The sequence below is a fragment of the Hippocampus comes genome, unplaced genomic scaffold (genome assembly GCF_001891065.2).
Source record: "Hippocampus comes isolate QL1 unplaced genomic scaffold, H_comes_QL1_v1.1 scaffold13, whole genome shotgun sequence".
NCBI classification, from domain to species: domain Eukaryota; kingdom Metazoa; phylum Chordata; class Actinopteri; order Syngnathiformes; family Syngnathidae; genus Hippocampus; species Hippocampus comes.
This window is the reverse complement of record NW_017805532.1, coordinates 870068-877438: the sequence shown is the minus strand read 5'-3', so window position 1 is coordinate 877438 and position 7371 is coordinate 870068.

Genomic DNA, 7371 nt, shown 5'->3' with positions numbered 1-7371 from the left:
AGCATGCAATTGTGCAGCTGATGTTCAGAATTCTTATGTCTAAGGTTTATTTTTGGAAACATTGTATTTTACTTTAGTATTTCTTCTATCCTGTCATATTGCTGTAGCATAATTTTACTCTGTGGAGGGTGAGGAGTGGGATTAATGAAATCTTATCTGATCAAAAATACAAAAGTGTACTGCCTTGTTTCATGTTAAAAAAATATATCTCAAAAATATGAAGCAGGAATGTTTTGGGCAGATTGCAACATGGTCATCTAAAGCATCTCTGGAGGCAGCCATAATGCTGTATTGATTTTATTTTCCTCTCCCCGTGCGATGGCGGCTGCTTGCTTAGACCGCACACACACAATTGTTTCTCTGTGTGACTCACGGCTTGCGGAGCTGAGTCCTAATGGCATGAACTCAAGTTGACTTTACCAAGTATTGCACTTGTTGCAGTCATAAGTTCTTCTTTTTAAATTACCCAAAATCAGCATATGGTTTCCAAGCATTTTTTTTTTAATCATCCGCTTGAGACAACAGCATGTATTGCATTACTTATTTTTAAGGTGGGCAGCTCAACAATGTCCAAAAATGTCTGTGGTGGTATGCATGCATGCTACTTTTTTACTTTTATGCTAGCAGTCATATAATTTGCAAGTGACAGGACTCTTTTCCTGATTAAAATTTTTGGCTACGCTATCCCCTTCTGAGGGCCAATCTCAATTAAATTGCATCCCTTCAGCCTCCTGATCCCTGAATTCCACTTTTGGGTTTGCCTTGTTAAAAGGTTTGTGTACTCTCCGCGGCAGCCGATGCGAGTCAGGCAATGGTCCAAACGCGTTTCTCCGTCAAAGGTAATGAAAGCAGCCTCGTCGTCTTTGATGGCGCGGCGAGGGCATCAAACCGCCGTTAGATTTCTGACATATCTCGGCAGCTCAAGGCTTTATCTTTCTGTGCGCACACGCGTGCACACATGAATACAGTCAACCCTGGTCACGGGCATGCACATGTAAATAAATCCCGCATGTCATTGCACACGCTGCAGCCGGCCTGAGCGCTGTCTGCGGCAGCTCCCCAAGTGCAGATAAGAAGACGGCGAGTCCAAATTGATGGGGATGCCAGCACGCAAACACAAACACCAGTCGTCTCTTTATGCGCCGCCACCAGGTTGGGACCGAAAATGTATTTCATATGTGGCTTGAAACAGCTTCATCCTTCTTTGAGACCCAAACCTTGGCTTGAAAACTCTTCTTTGAAAATCCTCACCCTTTTTTGGAACTCTAAAACCGGCTTGAACCTTAACTTGAAACCCAAACCCTGTCTTGGAACCTTAATTTGAAATCATGTATTGAAACTGACATCCTGTTTTGAAAGCGAATGTTGAAACCTGAAATTGCAATCACTACCCGGACTTGCAACCTTACTTTGAAAAACAGGGGTAGGATTTAAAAGGAGGGTTGCAAGCTTGAAACTTAAATCATGCCTTTCAAACCCAAACTTGAAACCTTAACCCTGTGTTGAATCCCTGCTTTAAAATCCTCAGCAAGACTTGAATTTTAATTTTAATTTTCAACCCGGACCATGACTTCAGACCCCCTGCTTATAACTAAGACATATCTGTCACATATTTTATGAATGGTGAGCTACAAACTTCAAACTACGGTCAACCACCGCCCATTTGCAGTTCTTCAGCTACAAATTTGCAGATTTTTATTTTTCTGTATAATCCTTGTTGGAAATTCTCATTTGAAATCCTGAATCGTGTTTGAAAGACCCAAACTTTGTCTTGAAGCCGTATGTTAAAACCCAAATCACCCACGTATAAAACCTTGTCTTGGCGTGAAATCGCTCTCTTGTTCTTCCCCCAAACACTGTCATAGCGTGCAACACAAAAGCTGATTTGTGTTCATTTGGTTTTCTTTTTGTGCTTGCTGGGTCTTGATGTTGTTGTCAAACAGGCTTTAGAGACGCGCCGTAGCTCACTTTTTTTTTTTTTTTTTTTTAAACATCCAAATCTTTTTTTATTTTTTGTCTTTTATGTTCCCCAAGTCCTTTTCGAGCAGCGGGGTGCCTCCTCAGCACATCAGCCTGTTTTGGGTGCGGTCGGCCTCGCTTAAAGGGAGGACTCGCCTGTCAGAATCTTAAAAGGAAGCGCTGGAAATCAACCGAGACCATTGTTCGAGTCGCGTTCCGAATGGAAGCGCGCGCTTTGTGTGCCTTGATATTTTCCTTGCTTGTCCACTTGGGCTACCGAGAAGGCTCCACTAACCTCAATCTCGTTTCCATTTCAAATAGTACGGCGCAGATCTGTGAAAACCACGCCACATGGAGACCATCAGTCAGAACAGCGTTTGAGGAGAACGAGGGTCTCCGCGACTCCATTTACTCCTTAGACTCCAAGGCAGAGAGGTACATTTTATTCTCGAGGAGACTAAGGCTGTAGCAAAGGGCTAAAGCATAGCAAGAGGGTATTCTAATGTACTTGCTTTTGCTCTTTTTTATGTATTTTTTAGATGTTACACGGATTACTTTGACACCTTAACCCTGTCTTGAAACCCTAATGAAAAAAAAAACAAAAACGTTATTGAACGTTGTCTTAAAAAACAAATTCTGGCTTGAAACCCTGCTTTGAAATCGTAGCACTAGCTTGAAACCATAAACGTACTCTGAAACCCTAGAGTGGACCACAACATTGGCAGTCATTTTTTTAAAAGGAAACTGCTGTACAATAATGTGGGATTCATTTTTGTCATTTCTTGCCGTCGACATTGTCCTTTTATTCGTGTTCCAAAGCAACTCGCGGGCTAGGCTACGTTACGTACTGTATTTGTTCAGCATGCTTAAAAACCACATCAAAGTCCGCCTGAAAACAAACCATCACTATTTTGCCATATTCGTAATGTCCGTGGTCGATTGAGGTGCCGTAACATTAGAGTGACAGATGGGGAGGTGGCGCGAGTGTTGAGTGGGAGGTGGCGAGTGGCGGAAGGGGCTGGAAATATGGAAGGTTTCGAGAAGGATGGCGCGATCCTCACGTTACTGCCAGCGATTGCATCTTTATCTGCCAAATGCACTTTTCATGCCTCTCCGCGTACGCGGCGGTAAATTACCTTTAAGGCCGCAAAGATGGAGGATGCAGCATGTCAAGAGGTCCTTTTTTTTTTTTTTTTAATGGAGCATGGCTCTTAGCCTTCCAGCTTTCCATTTCTGTAAGTACCGGATTGCCTCACGTCGCTGCCGTAATCGAGGGCCCTCCTTTTCTTCTATCAGCAACAAATCAGGTTGTAACTGTTCATATATCAATTCACAGACGCTGATTTTTTTGGGTTGAAAAAAATGAAGGCCTTCCCTCCAATAAATGCCTTTCACCATCTGTAGCAGAGTGTGGCTCGTACCCTTCCATCGTTCCTTTATTTTATTTTTTAAACATTCTGGTCCTACTCTAATGCATGCCTTCCCCCCATTAGTATACAGGCAAACAAGCTAAGAGTCCTGCTTCTTTTTATTCATCAGGATCAAACCGTGTAAAAACTATCTCGGGTCACTGACATAATTGTTGTGGAGCGTGGCTCCTAGCCTTTCATCATTTATTTTTTTAATAATATTGGCACCTATGCTAATTGATGCCATGCTGAGTCATAAGGAAAGTGAATGCCTCACCTCAAATAGATGCCTTGTTTTCTTTTTTTAACTCCACTTTCACCTGACATGAAATACAAAACCCTTGCTGGGATTATTAAAAAAAAAAAAAAAAAAAAAAAAAAAGAAAGAAATTCATACGTTTTTTTTTTTTTTTTTTAAGAAAGTGGCCTCGATGCTAATAGATGCCATTCCTCATGAAGAGAAACAATGGTTGGTAAGTGTAACTACATCACCTTGTAAATTGTTGTTCCCACAAATCATGAACTACTGAGCATATTTAAAATCTGTTGCTAACCAAAGTAGCAGCACCTACACAAACTGTCTCCCGAATGGCCCTTAAGTTTTAAAGTCAGATTTTTTTTTTCACTGTTTGGGAAAAAAAATGCATCCTAATAAATAAGAGCAAGCCCCAAATTTGTTTGTTAACCCAAAAATGTCTTTACAAATAATGTTTCCCCCACCTGAACACCCCCAAATAATTCCCACTGAGTAAATGAATCATCTTTTCCAGCTCATCACGTTCCTTTTCTCTGTTTTCTGTTTTCTGCTTCTTCCCTTGTGAAAATTCCACACATTTAATTCAGTTTTCCACCATCCCTTCCCACCCCCGCTTTCCCTGCCGTCACTCGTCTCCACCCCTCGGTATGTTTGTGTCTTTTGTCCACATTTCTCGTTGGCTCTGTCTCAGTAGTTTCATCTCATTATGGATGTGTGGGTGGTTATGATTTGTTTATTTCTTTCGAACAGAGGGAAGGGAAGCAGGTTTAAGCAAACGACCTCGATGGCCATGTTGTGTACACATGGGGAAAAAGGAAAAAATAAATAAAAGCCAAACGGTGACAAAACGCTTTCATAGTTGTTTTTTTAACCGCAATGAACAAAGCCAGGCAGATTTGTGGAATATAATTATATGTAGCAGTTTTCGGAAAATAGAAGATATGCCAAAAGTCACTCGTTTTGGGAATGGTTCGATTCACATTGTGTACAGTAAGCGTTTTTCTTTAGTGTAAACGGGAGCACATTGAATGACATTCAAAATGAAACGTACACAAAACAAAACGCAAAGTGCGAGCAGTAAATTCCTCAGTAAATTGAAACTTCTGAAACAAATAAAAATAATGTCAACAACACAATTGAATACAAATTTGGTAATATTTAAGATCTTAAAGGTTGGAGTTTTAGTCTACAGCAATACCAATATTTTGGTCAAAACTGTTTTGTTAAGCCAGGACATCTGTTTTCCAGAAGCTGAGCCACACCGGAAGTGATTACAAAGGCATTTTTTTTGTTTGTTTTTTACAATGTTCCACTAAATGTTACATTGTTTAAACTGTTACACTTCTAGAAGGCTATTGGTTGATTGAATGATTGATTGGCTTATACCTGCGCTGAGCTGCAGCAAAGTTACATGCTAATGCTAGCGCGAACGCTAAATATAGCGACCCACTTTGGATTACTTTAGCGATCATCAAGCTATGATCTTCTCAAAATACACGAGCGCTCCAGTTGCCATAAGTAGCTGAACAGTTCGATGTCCATTTCAATGCGTACAAGCTGATGGAACATTCATAACCCCTTCGGCAAGTATCCTCGATATGCTTATGTGTGGAAAGTGCACGCCAGATCGTCTTTGTCCAGATCGTCTTTAGGATGAAGCTGTTAAAGAAAAGGGGCAAATAAGCCCGACCGCATTTCATGCTCCGCTGCCTTTTACTGTGGACGTTACATCGGAAACATTTTCCTGTGTTTATAGCGGATCGGTCGTTCCGCGGTTCTTGCGGCGGGGGCCGACGTAATTTAACAGGACGCCGAAAGCCCATCCGGCAGTTGCCGCCAAGCCGCGACTCACGATCGGGGGCTCGCACTTTAATAAGACTTAAAATGACAAAAGGAAAGCGGTTACTGCAAAGCGCAAATGATCTCATCCTGTTTATGGCCGTCCTGGAGAGATTCGCAGAAAATAACCTTCATGGCCGAGTCGCTGAGTAAATTAGCAAGGCGCGGTTTTAGTACAATAGTTGAAAATAGTACGATGGAGGCTATGAAGTAATATATCAACGGGGGTATCTCATGTAATGTCAAATGTTAAACGGGATGAACATATTACAGGAAATAACGTTTTTAAATACTTATATACAGATACTTGGGTTGCTTGAGTGCCTTTCCACCCATCAAGTCGAAATTTACACATTCAATTATCTCTTTTGTTGGATGTGTTTTGGGAAAAAAATGTGTCCGTGTCAATGACCACCCCGAGCCGAGTTTCTCCACTTGCCCAGCAAGGTTTGGTGAAGATCCAGAGCTACTTTCAAGTAAATGACCATAGTCCGCTTCTGTTAAATGTCAAAAAGCCGATTGCTGTGTGAAGTTATGGTACCGTTTATGTTTATGTGACATGATTAGAGGATGCCAGCGCTGCCTCCCCAGAGTTACTTGTTTGGAACTATACTTCCATTCGCCCTCACAAATCTTCTTTGGGAGGATGCTCCATAGGTTCTCAATAGGGTTGAGGTCAAGGCATAATGCTGGCCACACCCTTATTTAATCCATTCATACCTATTGCTGCTAAGGCATCTTTTTTTTTTTTTTTTTTTAATAATCCTAGCATGGAATGGTGAGTTGTGAATTTTGCTAGATTGAAACATCACCAGTAAGCCAATTTATATGGTACTCTCCACGTCGAGTGTTTCATCACTTAATGACTTTGCCGCTAGGCTGGGAGAAGATGTAGCATTTTCAAGCAGCAGTCAGACTACTCGCCAAAATCCAAGCAGAGTTGCAGTGTTGGCACAGATTAGATACTGCATTGTGGTAAAGTTATCTGTGTTGGAGTGGTGGTTGTTTTGCGATATGTTATCTGCATGCACCACATGCATGGATCTGCCACGGTAATTGACAAGTACAGTACTGTATATTGTAGTTTGGCAACTTAGTGATGAAGTGCTCCTCCCGTGGCTGAACATACAACCCATGCTTTGACCTGTACTGTCTTTGTTGTTGTGAAAGTATATCGCTGACAAAAGCCAAAGAATGAACAAAATTCACACATTCTGCTCATTTGCCAATTTTCAATTTTTTTCCACAGGATTTTCACTTTCATGTTTTGTATTGTGTTCAATTCCAGTACTGAATATGAACCAAACCGCCGTCTTAGAATACAGCCAAGATATGTGCTGAATTGTGATTCTTGAAGTACCATTAGACCGTTGCTATTTACATCCTGTACAATACTGCGCCCAGATGTGTTTACATCTCCAATTGTTTCCGTGATACATCTGCTCTCACTCCCCCCGCTTCCTTGCAGCTCACAGCAAAAGAAACCAAGTGGCGTCTAAAGAGGGAAATACGATTTTGCTTTCTTTGGCTGCATCAATAACGAGCCGGCGAGTTGCTGCGTTGTGTTGTGCGTGCGTGCGTGCGTGTGGCGTATCCAACTTGCGACAGATGTTCGTCCTTTTTATCAACCTGCCGCTCCTCTCGTATCCGCTCTTGAGTCGCTCTTTGGGAAAATGAAGGGGACAATTAGGAAGTTCTCGCCCTCCCCTCCCTCGTCAAAGAGGCTGTTAAACGTTCCAGCTCGTGCTCGTAATAGGCAGTAAAGTCTAATTAGAAGTTGGATATCCTGGAGAGAGTATCGAGTGGAAATGTACATATTTGGTCAGGTAATATAGCTCAGTTGGGGATTACTGCGGTTCTCCTGAGCTCCCATAGCCAGCAGCACTTTTTTTCTTTTTTTTTTTTTTT